A 14,911-nucleotide genomic window follows, 5' to 3' on the forward strand; every position below is an offset into this window, starting at 1 on the left:
CACCCCTCACTAGCAGAGGTGCCCCCACAAACTCAAGGGCCATTTTACCAGACATCGTGAGTGCGGAGGCACCATTTTACGTGTGGACTGGACATAGGTCAATACCTAAGGCCAACTACGTAATGGTAACTCCGAACATAGGCATGTTTGGTATCAAACATGTTGGAATCGTATCCCAGGGCTTTTGCAAGCATTGTTTGTATGATTCCATACACTCTGGGTGCTCCTTAGAGGACCCAGAGTACTGCCATAACAGCCTTCTGAGGGTTTCCAGGCAGCCCCAGCTGCTGCCACCTCCCAGCCAGTTTTCTGCCTTCCTGTTGCTTGAGAGGTTCAAGCTCAGGAAGGCAGAAAAAAGGTTTTCCTTTGGGAAAGGGGTATTACACCCTCTTCCTTTGGAAATAGGTGACACAGGCTTGGGAGGGGTAGCCTCCCCAAGCCATTGGAAAAGCTATGAAGGGCACAGTTGGTGCCCTCCTTGCATAAACCAGTCTACATCGGTTCAGGTACTCCCCAGTCCCTGATCTGGCACAAAACTGGACAAGTGAAAGGGGAGTAACCACTCCCTTGTCCATCACCACTCCGGGGTGGTGCTCAGAGGTCCTCCAGAGGGTCCCTGGGTTTTGCCATCTTGGATTCAAGGTTGGCAGGGAACTCTAGGGGCATCTGAGTGGCCAGTGCCAGCAGGTGACCTTAGAGCCCCTTCCTGATAGGTGGTCACCCAGCTAGGTGACCAATCCCTCCCCTTTCAGGGCTATTTAGGGTCTGTCTCTTGGGTGGTTTCTCAGATTCTGATTGCAAGACTCTAGCAGGAATCCTCTGCAACCTCCACTTTGACTTTCTGACCGAAGAAACTGCATCTGGATTCTTCAGGACCCTATAAGCTGCAACAAAAAAGCAAGATGTCTCTTACAACATTGTATCTCTGTCTCCTTCCAGGCACTGCAACATTTCCCCGATTGTGCACCCTCTGAGCACAACCCATGTTCAGCCTGCATCAGAAGGAATAAGCAATCTCCCTTGGGGTGAAGGAGTTACTCCCCTGCTTCTGTAGGCACCAACTGCGACAAAGACTGGCTGCATAGATCCCCTCTCCTGCTGAGCTGCGTGGATCCTGCATCACGGGTGGTGGACTGTAGTGGTCCAGAGGGTCCTCTCTTCCAGATGTCCAGCTTGGATAGAGGTAAGCTCTTGCCTGCCCACGCAGGACAGTACACCCGTGCACCGCGTCCTTTGCAGCTTCCAAGGCTTGTTGGCATCCTTTCCACAAGATCTTCAAGTATCTTGAAGCTCCAGCCCCCAGCACTCCTTCCTGCGACGCACAGCTCCCCGACTGGTTCTCCGGCGGCGTGGGATCCTTTGTCGTAGTGCTGCGTGGGCCTCTTCTGCAACTTTCCTGTCCCTGTCCAGTGGGACTCCTGGGCTTCTGTGGGCTCTGTCGCTGAGGGCCCCCTCTGACCTCCCCTCCTGGGTATGGTCCACCTGGTCCTTCCTAGTCACCAGCAGCTCCGTTCTCCGCTAAATGCGAGTTTTGCATGTGCCAAGGCTTGTTGGCAGAACCCGAAGACAAACCCAACTGCAATCCTCCTTCCAGCGTGGGACATCACCTGTATCCTCCAGGAACCAGACTTAGTCTTCTTGAGTGCAGTGGTAACTTCTTCACCAGTGATTCACTTCTTGCACCTTCATCCTGGTGGGTAGGGGCTCCTGCCCTCCCTGGACACTGCTGTGCTTCTTGGACCTGGTCCCCTTCTTCCAGAGGTCCTCTTGTCCAGGAATCCATTGTTGGTGTATTGCACTCTCTTCTGGCCTTTGCAGAAGTAAGTGTGTATATTTACTCCTGCTTTCCTGGCCACTGGGGTGGGTTGTGGTGCTTACCTTTGGGCTTTCCTAGTACTCCCAACTACCCTCTACACACTACACACACACACACAGGTGGGGGATCGACTTTCGCATTCCATTTATTTAGTATATGGATTGTGCTTCCCCAGGCCTCTTTCTCTTTATTGTGATTTTCACTAATTGCACTGCTTTCTAACTGTTTTTATGCCTATTTCTGCATACTGGTGAATATAATTTGTGTATTACTTACCTCCAAAGGGAGGTATAGCCTCTACGTTATTTCTGGTATTTGCGTCACCAAAATGGAGTACCTTTATTTTTGTAACACCGTGCGTTTTCTTTCATGTGTGTAAGTACTGTGTGACTACAATGGTATTGCAAGAGCTTTGCATGTCTCCCAAATAAGCCTTGGCTGCTCATCCACAGCTACCTCTAGAGAGCCTGGCTTCTAGACACCAAATACACTACACTAATAAGGGATACCTGGACCTGGTATTAGGTTTAAGCACCATATGTACCCACCACACACCAAGCCGGCCTCCTACACTGTAGACCTAATCAGCACATGTACCTTCTCACTGTTTTAACTTACAATAACATCAATAACAAATTAAAGAATAGTTGTGAATCTGAAAGATGCATCAGTTATAAGATGATGGCTGAGCAAGGAACTAGAATTTGAGGCGAGATGAAAACCTATCATGGGTGTTATCATATGGTAAGTAATCTGTGATAACACTGAAGGTGAGAGCCAGCTCATGAGTCAGATCGGTGCGAGGTAACCCATAAGCAGACAATTTGGAAACTATGTTTGTTCCTAACCTTCAACTAAAGTTGCATACTTTTATCAGCATACGACACGTCATTTTGGATGTAGCGGATCTTGAAACTGCGCAATTAAAAGTACTGCATTTCATGAGATTCATAATGAGGAAGAACCAAATTTGTACATTTGCAGCACACATGTAGACCTGCACATTAGGTGGACAGTGTTTGCATATGCACAAAGGTGTGTACGTGTTTCAGTGAGTGACAATATGCAATTATGTGGCACTATATGCTGGCCTGAAATATTCACGTTACGAAATCCTACGCAACTTTGACCTCAGAGTCGAGTATTGTTGCTTCTTTCAGATATCCTTTTCAACAAAAAGAAATTGTTGATAACAGTAATTTATCCCAGGTGAAATGACCCACAACTGCCCTCCGAGATGCCACAGCTGTGAATGCCTGGACAGTTACATTCAAGAAAATGACAGTAAGTGATGTTAGAGAATTTCATTTAAATGTACAGTAACTAAATAACAGCTGAACAACTATAACTAATACATAAAACATTTTTCACTTTCATAAATGGAAAAAAGTATTCAAAGTACATATTTTAATAAGATAAAAATGTATCAATGTTTTTAATGGATTGGTGCAGATCTTACTCTGACATATGGATCTCGCTGCTGTGCACACTTTTTTGGGATGAGCGACACTAGCCTCTTTAGATGCCAATGATACAGATCTGGATCTCATTTCTGCGCAAACTAAATTTTGTTGAGAAAGACTAGCCTCATGTGACGACAACAAAGCATACCTCATGTTATCAACTTCAAAATTGTCCTCTGTACTATCATGTGTTTTTTTTAACAAAGGACTCAAATCAAACCAGTCTCATTTTTAAGGTTATTATCCTTGTTCAATAAGAAATGTACATACTCAACATTACGTTTCATAACACCTCTTATTCCACCATCCCTTATCCTCCAAATAGAACAGCAGATTAACATACCTTCAATACTTTGACAGGACCAGACAACTAAGACTCACCTTTCACAACTTTATCAGGTTAACACCCAATCATCAGCCTTTATGTCTAGGTCTTTTACATTGCTGTTATATATTTTGCATGTGTTCTGCTTGGCAACCACTCTTTCACACTTTTATCCAAATCTACATGTTCCTCTGGCAGACTAAATCTTTCATTCACCCAAGCCGAATCTAAACTGGACAAAGGTTTCCTACCAGCATTAAGAATGGTGAAACCCCTGTTGTACTGTGTGGTGTGGTATTATAGCTACAGCCATTCTCCTTCAAGCAAGTAGCAACATCTAAGGTGTAAGCAACCACATTTTGAACACGTTCCTCCAAAAATTCGGTTAGCTCTCTCTACTAAACCATTTGATGAAGGACTATAGAGAGGCATCTTCGTGTGTAGTATGACAGGTTTGTCTAGGAATGTCAACATTGAAGATTAAACAAAATGTGTCCCATTATCAGTTACATTTTTGAAAACATTGCTTCAACAACGTAATGTTATTAGTCTCAGCTGCTTTTACAAAAGCAACATACAACCATTTGGAAAAATAATCACTGCTACTATAAAATACCTACACTCACTACTCAGAATGCTGTACGGGCGAGCAAAACCAAAACAAAATGTTTGCCATGGTTCTTTAGGCTAGGATACCGGACACAAACGATCCGTGGTATCATTCCAATGATTAATCAAAGAGCAAACATTCTCTAAATTGTTCTACACACGTCCTGGCATGACTATCACTTCAAGGTCACCAGTAGTGCGGTTTAATTTTGCCTACTGTAGCAGAGATTCCCATATGTTGTTTGTGTGCTGGAAGCACAATGCTTTCACATAAACATGTCAGTAGAACAAATAAATCCTGTCTTAATAGTTAGATCATTCACAACAGTAAGTTCAGAATCTAACCGAGAAAACACTGTTTCTTATCCAAAACTCTTTCACCCAGCTAGTTTCGACAGTGTAGTCCTTACTTTGCACAAAATGTCATATTTACAACTTTCAATCCATTCTTTCGCTGTAATATTTAAGTTATTTCTGGCATTAATGACTGCAAAAACACTCTCGCCTTTATCCTAATATTGACACCCAAAGTGATTATCTTCAATAAGCATGCAGGAAAGCAGTTCGTCATCACATTCTTACCACCAGGTACACACCTAATATCAAAATTGATAAGTCTCATTAATCATGACAAAACTTAGATGGATTAACTGCCTCATAACAAGATCAAAAGGTATACGATCTGTGTACAGATTAAACCTAGTTCCCCATATACATTTCAAATTTTTCAGCAGCCCAAAGCGCTCTCTATCGTGCTGTACTTAGATTCACCATCCCTCAGTATTTTTTACACGGATGCAATATGTTCACTTCTGTAAGTCATCTGATTGAGAACTGCGCCAAGACCACAAGAACTAGCATCTGCTCTTCTGCCCACGAGTCAAAGGTTTTATGGCAGGGGCATTCATTATCAAGTTATGTTATCAATTGCAAGTTGAACTTCTTCTGACCATTCAAACTTTGTACTCTTCTTTAGAAGTTTTAACCACACAAACATAATCCTGAATGAACCTGGCATAATACTCACAAAGACCAAGGAAAGACTTCAGTGAATCTTTATCCTTAGGAGTGGGTGCAGTACCAATAGCCTTTATCAAGGATGCCTTCAGTTTGATGCCTTATTGTGTAATGCTAGGGCCAAGAAATTCTACTTGGCTAGTCAAGAACGTATTTTTCCGTATTCATGTTCATATCATATTTCATCAGTGTGCTCAAAGGAACTCCAGTGTCTTGTTACTCCATTCAACACTCATATTGACGCTGATCAGCATAGACCAAAATATCCCGTAAAACCTGAATACCATTGTCATTGCCAAACATCATATCCATTATCAGTTGCATTTTAATTGCTGCAGATGCCAATCCAAAAGCCATCTGCAAGTACATATACGTACCATAAGGTACAAAAAAGGTTGTTATATGCAGACACTCCTTATTTAGAGATACCTTGCACAGAGGGCAGATCTATTGAGGAAAAATATTTCCATCCCCAAAGATTAGCTAACATATCCTATATACAGGGGAGATGAGGGCGATCTACCACAACATTCCGGTTCAGTGCTCTGTAATCTGCACATACATTTTGCTAGAGGTCTTCAACGCAAGTTTTCCAGCTGAAATCTACTCACATTTCATAGACTTAAGTCTTTTGGCCACATTGTTGGTCTAATACGTTTATTAGTTTCTACTTCACAGAAATGAGAATAGGTCTCACCTTTTGACCAGGTTTTAAACAATTAAATTTAATCTCGTTTTTGAATCCTTTAATCTGACCTATTTGGTAATGAAAAACTCGACATACCTATCTAATAAGACTTAAATATAATCCTTTCTCTTGGTTTCTATACTCAAAATTGCTAATTCTCCTAGAACAACTGGTTTATTTGAAGTAGGATTAGGCAATATACCAAGTCTCCCTTGATCCTGCAACCTTGCATGTCCCGTCCAATCTCAGTTACATATCTCTTTGGAACAAGCTCTCTTCCCAAAACTTACCATGTAGGTGACAGTTTAAAGCACAGAACAGGGGCCTGTTAAATGCCAAAGTGTGTAAAATGCTCCCAAAGGAAAGCATAGACTTGCTATAATTTTAGTATATGCACTGGGGTCCACAAAATGCGGATGAGAAGCATCCCAGTGAAAAAGCATTATGCAACCAGCCAGGGTTTATGATCTGCTTGTCTCATTCAAACATTTTAATTTTGCAGTTCAGTTGAACACAAGATTCCAGAAGGCTTTGTTTCCACCTACCGTGGAACTTTTTAGACAATTTCATCCACATTCTCTAGTTTTCATCCCATAGTATGTGAACAAAGAAAGATGCTGAATCAAATCATACCCCTTACTCAGCTTTAGAAGAAACGAAAATTGTTTATATATTTTAAACTCATACCAAATTGGTTACCAGGTCATCTTCAAGGGATGAACATGCTGTACACAAAAAATAATGTCATTTAAATTTAACAGTTAAGCACTGGAGACAACGTGATCTGTTTGATGCATCAGGCTTTCTCTCACACAGACCATCTAGCTGAGGGATGTTGTCACCCCTTATATACTCCTAGGAGCTGTAAGAAACTGGTCTCTTTGCAGATGCCTCCCCACCCCTCAATATGACGACTTAATTCTGTTGTTTTTCATCTGAAGGTGCACTGAGGCCTGCTAATCAGATCCCGGTGCCAGCGTTCTTTCCCTTAATTTGTACTGTGAATGGTAAATCCAATTGGCAAGGACGTTACCACCCCGGTAAGGCCCTAGTAAATGATACCAGTGGTATCCAAGGCAGGTATGGTAAAGGGGTCACCAGGGATGCAGCACTGATTTGGCAACCCTGCAGACCTGAGTAAAAGCAAAATCTGCAGAACTGCCATGTCAGCCTGCACGAGTGTGAGAAAGTATCCTCTTTCTAGCCTTGTTACCCCCACTTTTGGCCTGTTTGTGACTATATGTCAGGGTGTTTTCACTGTCTCACTGGGATCCTGCTAGCCAGGGCCCAGTGCTCATAGTAAAAACCCTATGTTGTCAGTATGTTTGTTATGTGTCACTGGGACCCTGCTAGCCAGGACCCCAGTGCTCATAAGTTTGTGGCCTATATGTATGTGTTCCCTGTGTGATGCCTAACTGTCTCAATGAGGCTCTGCTAACCAGAACCTCAGTGGTTATGCTCTCTCTTTACAAATTGTCACTAACAGGCTAGTGACCAATTTTACCAATTCACATTGGAACACCCTTATAATTCCCTAGTATTTGGTACTGAGGTACCCAGGGTATTGGGGTTCCAGGAGATCCCTATGATCTGCAGCATTTCTTTTGCCACCCATAGGGAGCTCTGACAATCCTTACACAGGCCTGCCACTGCAGCCTGAGTGAAATAACGTCCACGTTATTTCACAGCCATTTACCACTGCACTTAAGTAACTTATAAGTCACCTATATGTCTAACCTTCACCTGGTGAAGGTTGGGTGCTAAGTTACTTAGTGTGTGGGCACCCTGGCACTAGCCAAGGTGCCCCAACATTGTTCAGGGCAAATTTCCCGGACTTTGTGAGTGCGGGGACACCATTACACGCGTGCACTATACATAGGTCACTACCTATGTATAGCATCACAATGGTAACTCCAAACATGGCCATGTAACATGTCTAAGATCATGGAATTGTCATTGGGGAGACAATTCCATGATCCCCAGAGTCTCTAGCACAGACCCGGGTACTGCCAAACTGCCTTTCCCAGGGTTTCACTGCAGCTGCTGCCAACCCCTCAGACAGGTTTCTGCCCTCCTGGGGTCCAGCCAGGCCTGGCCCAGGAAGGCAGAACAAAGGAGAGAGGGTGCTACACCCTCTCCCTTTGGAAAAAAGGTGTCAGGGCTGGGGAGGAGTAGCCTCTCCCAGCCTCTGGAAATGCTTTGACGGGCACAGATGGTGCCCATCTCTGCATAAGCCAGTCTATACCGGTTCAGGGATCCCCCAGCCCTGCTCTGGCACGAAACTGGACAAAGGAAAGGGGAGTGACCACTCCCCTGACCTGCACCTCCCAGGGGAGGTGCCCAGAGCTCCTCCAGTGTGCTCCAGACCTTTGCCATCTTGGAAACAGAGGTGTTGCTGGCACACTGGACTGCTCTGAGTGGCCAGTGCCAGCACTTGACGTCAGAGACTCCTTCTGATCGGCTCTTACCTGTGTTACTAGCCTATCCTCCTTCCTAGGTAGCCAAACCTCCTTTTCTGGCTATTTAGGGTCTCTGCTTTGGGGAATTCTTTAGATACCGAATGCAAGAGCTCACCAGAGTTCCTCTGCATCTCTCTCTTCACCTTCTGCCAAAGGATCGACCGCTGACTTCTCAGGACGCCTGCAAAACCGCAACAAAGTAGAAAAGATGACTACTGCAACCTTGTATCGCTTATCCTGCCGCCTTCTCGACTGTTTCCTGGTGGTGCATGCTCTGGGGGTAGCCGGCCTCCTTCTTGCACCAGGAGCTCTGAAGAAATCTCCCGTGGAACGACAGAATCCTCCCCCTGCAACCGCAGGCAACAAAAGACTGCATCACCGGTCCTCTGGGTCCCCTCTCAGCACGACGAGCGTGGTCCCTGGAACTCAGCTACTCTGTCCAAGTGACTCCCACAGTCTAGTGACTCTTCAGTCCAAGTTTGGTGGAGGTAAGTCCTTGCCTCCCCACGCTAGACTGCATTGCTGGGTACCGCGTGATTTGCAGCTGCTCCGGCTCCTGTGCACTCTTCCAGGATTTCCTTTGTGCACAGCTAAGCCTGGGTCCCAGACACTCTAACCTGCAGTGCACAACCTGCTGAGTTGTCCTCAGGTGTCGTGGGACTCCCTTTTGTGTCTTCGGGTGGACTCCGGTTCACTCCTCTTCCAAGTGCCTGTTCCGGTACTTCTGCGGGTGCTGCCTGCTTCTGTGAGGGCTCCCTGACTTGCTGGGCGCCCCCCTCTGTCTCCTCATCCAAGTGGCGACATCCTGGTCCCTCCTGGGCCACAGCAGCATCCAAAAACCCTAACCACGACCCTTGCAGCTAGCAAGGCTTGTTTGCGGTCTTTCTGCGTGGGAACACCTCTGCAAGCTTCTTCACGACGTGGGACATCCATCCTCCAAAGGGGAAGTTTCTAGCCCTCTTCGTTTTTGCAGAATCTACAGCTTCTACCATCCGGTGGTAGCTTCTTTGCACCCTCAGCTGGCATTTCCTGGGCATCTGCCCACTCTCGACATTGTTGCGACTCTTGGACTTGGTCCCCTTGTTCCACAGGTACTCAGGTCCAGAAATCCACTTTCGTAGCTTTGCTGGTGTTGGTCTTCCTTGCAGAAACCCCCCTATCACGACTTCTGTGCTCTCTGGGGGTTGTAGGTGCACTTTACACCTACTTTTCAGGGTCTTGGGGTGGGCTATTTTTCTAACCCTCACTGTTTTCTTACAGTCCCAGCGACCCTCTACAAGCTCACATAGGTTTGGGGTCCATTCGTGGTTTGCATTCCACTTTTGGAGTATATGGTTTGTGTTGCCCCTATACCTATGTGCTCCTATTGCAATCTATTGTAACTTTACACTGCTTGCATTACTTCCTTTTTCTATTACTGCATATTTTTTATATTGTGTACATATATCTTGTGTATATTTGGCATCCTCATACTGAGGGTACTCACTGAGATACTTTTGGCATATTGTCATAAAAATTAAGTACCTTTACTTTGAGTATATTTGTGTATTGTGTTTTCTTATGATATTGTGCATGACACCAGTGGCATAGTAGGAGCTTTGCATGTCTCCTAGTTCAGCCTAAGCTGCTCTGCTATAGCTACCTTCTATCAGCCTAAGCTGCTAGAAACACCACTTCTACACTAATAAGGGATAACTGGACCTGGTACAGAGTGTAAGTACCCCTTGGTACCCACTACAAACCAGGCCAGCCTCCTACATTACAAGCACCACAGGAACTTTGTTCCTTGTATAGGGCAAAATTGCCCACAAGTTGTAGATTATACGTGTTGGTGAACAGGGTGCTACGTGACCCTGGTGGTGTCGCTGTTAACAGTTATAATTATCATTACAATAATGAGTAAACACATTTTCAATTGTGTATATATAGGTACCGCTTCCTAAGACCTTATGAGGCCTTTAGTTGGAGGGCCAACTATTTGAGGAGTGCCTTGAATTTATGAACTAAGAGACTATGATATAGGATTATACCACATCTAACCAGAACGAACAATTATCTACCAGTGACGGTATTAATCACCACTACTTCTTTTGGAGGACTGCTCTTGAAAAAGTGTTTGGCAGCCCAGGGTCGTGAATTTTGCTGGAACTTTTTAATGCAATATGTTTTGCACTCAGTACCTGCTTTTTGAAAATGTGATGTATATTTTTATGTGACATGATGTGTATATATTTGTTTCAGTGGCATACATTGTGTCAATATTGTATATTATGTGTGTTGTTGCTTTAAAGGAAGAGTGAGACGAAGGGAGACAAAGAAATTCATATACAGTATGAAAATCTGAATTAAAAAAATGTTTCCAGTGATCAATTAATTTATTCACTGTGACGTATAATATATATGTATTTATCCCTACTGGATACTAATTTTGTGTCAGTAATGTCAGCCTGCAGGAGCAGCTTGTCTGCCCAAGTAAGACTCTGCTCACACAAAGTTCAGGCAGAGTCCATTCACTGTCCATAGCACAGGTCAGTCATCCTTAAGGCAGGCCTCTTATAAATCAGGAGGGGAGTGCACTGTGTTCAGAATGTGGACATATATGGACAAGCATATATGAACCTGCAACAGCATATCAATTGTTTTTTTGATTTTTTTTTTTTTCAACCCTGAGCACGATTCTCATGCCCAGGATTAGCTGGCAATTGTGCTTAAAAACTGTCTGCCCCCCTCATTTTTGCCTTTAAAAAAGTCCGATTTTAGAGTGCGCGCCCAGCACTATTCCAGTGTATGTTTCTTAAACAATCTCTCCCTTACCTGGAAAGTAGACTCTGCTAGCTTGGAAGTGTGGATTCAGCCCGTCTGTATCCAGGGAGATTCTGAATAGAGCAGTTGCCTTTCCCCCTGAACACAGGGACTGGACTTAGCTGATTGGCTCCCTGAGTCTCTGCTGCACCTGAGACCTCCCCCCCCCCCCCCACCCAACCTGCTCTAGCCCCTTAAGTTTGTGGAGGGAAGCCCAAGACAGCCACCTCAATTTTGTGAGCCTCTGTGCATCTCCCCTGTGTCCTGATACAGCCCAGTGTTCAAGGATTGCAAAAAGACCGAGGTAAGGAGCCCTGAGATTTTTCTGGGTAAATAGTATTATTTGATCAAAAGTGTTTGTTTCAGCTACCTGTGTCTGTTTTACTGTGGACTCTGTGTTTCAGGCAGCCTGGCCTCTTTTAAAGTGATGTTTTGTTTTTATTCATTTTTGCCGTGACTGTGTGAATTGCCTTGCTAGTTTGTGGCACACCCCCCTCGCCCCCCTTTTTTTCCTCTTCTAAATAAAAAGGCTACATAGATCTTGCAGAGTGTGTTTTTAGGAGACTGTTTTAATCTGTTTCTGTGATTTAAATTGTGCTTAAAAACTGTCTGCCCCCCTGTATTTTTGCCTTTAAAAAAGCCCGATTTTAGAGTGCGCGCCCAGCACTATTCCAGTGTATGTTTCTTAAACAATCTCTCCCTTACCTGGAAAGTAGACTCTGCTAGTTTGGAAGTGTGGATTCAGCCTGTCTGTATCCAAGGAGATTCTGAATAGAGCAGCAGTTGCCTTTCCCACTGACCACAGGGACTGGACTTCAGTTAACTTGCACCTTATATAAGTTCCTATTGGTTGTTGCATATGTGGTTGTTGGGAGATGGTCTTTCATTGGTTGCTGGCTCCAGGGCTGCGGTTATGATTGGTGGATAGGGCTGGGGATCCGATTGGCTGTTGGTTCTAGGGCTGAGATTCTGATTGGCTGTTGGTTCTAGGGCTGTGATTGGTGGACAGGGCTGGGATTCTGATTGGTTGCTGGTTTTAGGGCTGGGGCTGTGATTGGTGGTTAGGAATAGGGCTATGATTGGTGATTAGGGCTGGGTCTCCCATTTGTTGGTTGAATCAGGGCTTGAAATTGGATTGGCTAGGGTTAGGACCAGCTCCTTTTTGGCCAGTAGGGCTATTTAAGCCCAGGGCGTCTCAGCCCGGGCGTCGAGGACAAGGGCAGCTGCCTGTTTGGGCCTGTCCAGGACAGGTAGGGACTAGGGCATGAAATGCTGCCCAATTCTCAATGGACCAAGAATGGTTCCAGCCCCTACACATCCCTCAACATGCAAACACATATTCTACAAAGGCATCCAACTTATGCATCACAAACTGACCACAGACAGATTGCATTGCCACATCACCCAACACAATACCCTATATACAACACATATACACATATCCCCCACAACTACTAGTCAAATACCTGTATTCTCACAGCCAACACTACTCTGTCCACTCCCACTAACACAACCTGCCATCACCCACACAATACAAAACTACAGTATACATTTCTCTCAGTCTCAGCCTTCCAGATACACACTCTCTGCTCATACTAACCAACACTATCCGCTGTTTGCTCCACACAGACCACCTGTCATCATAACAATGCCCAAACCCTGCCTTCAAACACACCATCTACAAACACTCTTCCCCTCTCTTCACCAATTACACCCAACCATACAATCCCCACATTTCAACCCACCACACATATTACCTCTTCCAGTCATCGCAACTAATACTAACTCCCCTGACACACACCTATCACGTCTTACACACCTCGTACATTAATCTCCAAAACACATTAACACTCCATCTAACACTCAAATTCCCCTCACCAGCACTAACTCACATACAAATCCCTCACCGAAAACAACTACATCAATATCCCCTCTCACTATTCCACAAAAAACAATACCAACCACAAACATCAGCACATCAAAGCAACACAAACTTACATTACACTTATCGTCATACCCACTCCCACCCTCAGGACTACACAAAGAATACAAATTCCATCTTCTCTCCACCCCTTCTTTCTCACTCTTCACAAACACCTACCACAAGCACCCCAACCCAGCAACTTTCATTCACTCGCCTCTCCTCCATTGCACAATTTAGAGCCTTACATCATGATCCACAGCTCCTCCACCACCCCTAACCCATACTCCATCCACACTAAACAAACGCAAACAAAATAAAAAACATGCCACTCATAGCAACCTTGCATCCCCTTGTCTATTACATAATAAAACTACCCTACAAAAAACAGTACACTCCTCATGGCTCTCTCAGCCACCAAGTCCACCACCCACACACACAGACCCAACAAAATGTCTCCTTAACCTGCTGGAAGAGGAACAATATATTGAAAAGCAAGACTATTGTGAGCCTCAAACAGTTATCACAACTAGCAACACTCCTGCTTCAAGCTTACATTATACTACTTACCCTTCTCCTAAACAAAACAACACTACCACTAACACACTTTTTCTAAACTGCCAGCTCATAAATGCTCGATCACTCTCAAAAAACAAGCACCAAATCTATGACCTGTTCACAGACACAACCTGACTTACTATTCATAACGGAATCCTGGTTGGGAGATGACATGGCACCAGTGTTGCACGAAGCCATTCCTCCGGGCTATCAAACCATCACTCAAAACCGTGTAGGCAAGAGAGAAGGTGGACTAGCTATTATATTCAAACAGGCATTGAACCTCAGTAAAACAGACAACATCTCCATACAAGGTTGTGAAGCCCTCCTTACCAGATGCCACCCTACTCCAACTTCCTCCTGTAACTTTCTCCTCCTTTACAGACCACCACCTAACAACTCCACATTCCCAGATGCTTTTCTAGACAGAGTCTCAAACCTTATTACACTATACTCCAACCTATGCATTCTTTGGGGGATCTAAACATTTGGTTTGACAAACCCAATATGCCCCATCCAAAAGCTATCACCACTGGCCTAGTCGCATTGAACCTACATCAGATTGTACACAATCCCACACACATCGTTGGTCACAACCTAGATGTCATTTTTGCTAAGCCTGAACTAGTTACTATTCATTGCATCACGCCAATCACTTGGTCAGACCACCATATGATAACTTTCCAACATACAACTCCACAAATCAACAAATCAACACACCCCACATCTACTTACATACATACACCTATTGACCATGGAGCAAACTCAATTTGGATCACTTAGAAACACAACTAACAGCAAACACAGATCTAGATACAATTAATTCTGTGCCAAAACTTTATGAGTGGCTACAGGAAGCTTTTGATATCCTTATACCACTCAGAAAAACTAAACACAACAAAAGAAAATCAACACCTTGGAGAAACACAGAACTTAAAAAGATAAAGCAACAAATCAGAAAGTTGCAGGGGACCTGGCTCAAAACAAACAACAGTGAAGACAAACTGCAGCTACACAAACTTAACAGAATATACAAATCAATCAAAAAAGCTAAAAATTAAATTAAAAAAACAAACCTAGACCCGCAAGAACCCAACAACTACAGACCAATCACAAATGGACCTTTCCTGGGCAAATTGATAGAAAGAGTAGCATTCGCCCAGATGTCACAATTCATTGAAGACAATTCTATACTTTCAGACTTCCAAACTGGATTCCGCCCAGGAAGAAGCACTGAATCGGCACTCATAGCA

At 44.3% G+C, this 14,911-nt stretch overlaps 1 protein-coding gene across 1 annotated transcript in view; it reads right to left on the reverse strand.

Moving 5' to 3' along the window:
- Positions 1-14,911, reverse strand: part of POLA1 (DNA polymerase alpha 1, catalytic subunit) — a 1,729,782-nt gene that overhangs the window by 1,691,365 nt on the left and 23,506 nt on the right. The window lies entirely within an intron of this gene.

The sequence above is a fragment of the Pleurodeles waltl genome, chromosome 8 (genome assembly GCF_031143425.1).
Source record: "Pleurodeles waltl isolate 20211129_DDA chromosome 8, aPleWal1.hap1.20221129, whole genome shotgun sequence".
Classification (NCBI taxonomy): domain Eukaryota; kingdom Metazoa; phylum Chordata; class Amphibia; order Caudata; family Salamandridae; genus Pleurodeles; species Pleurodeles waltl.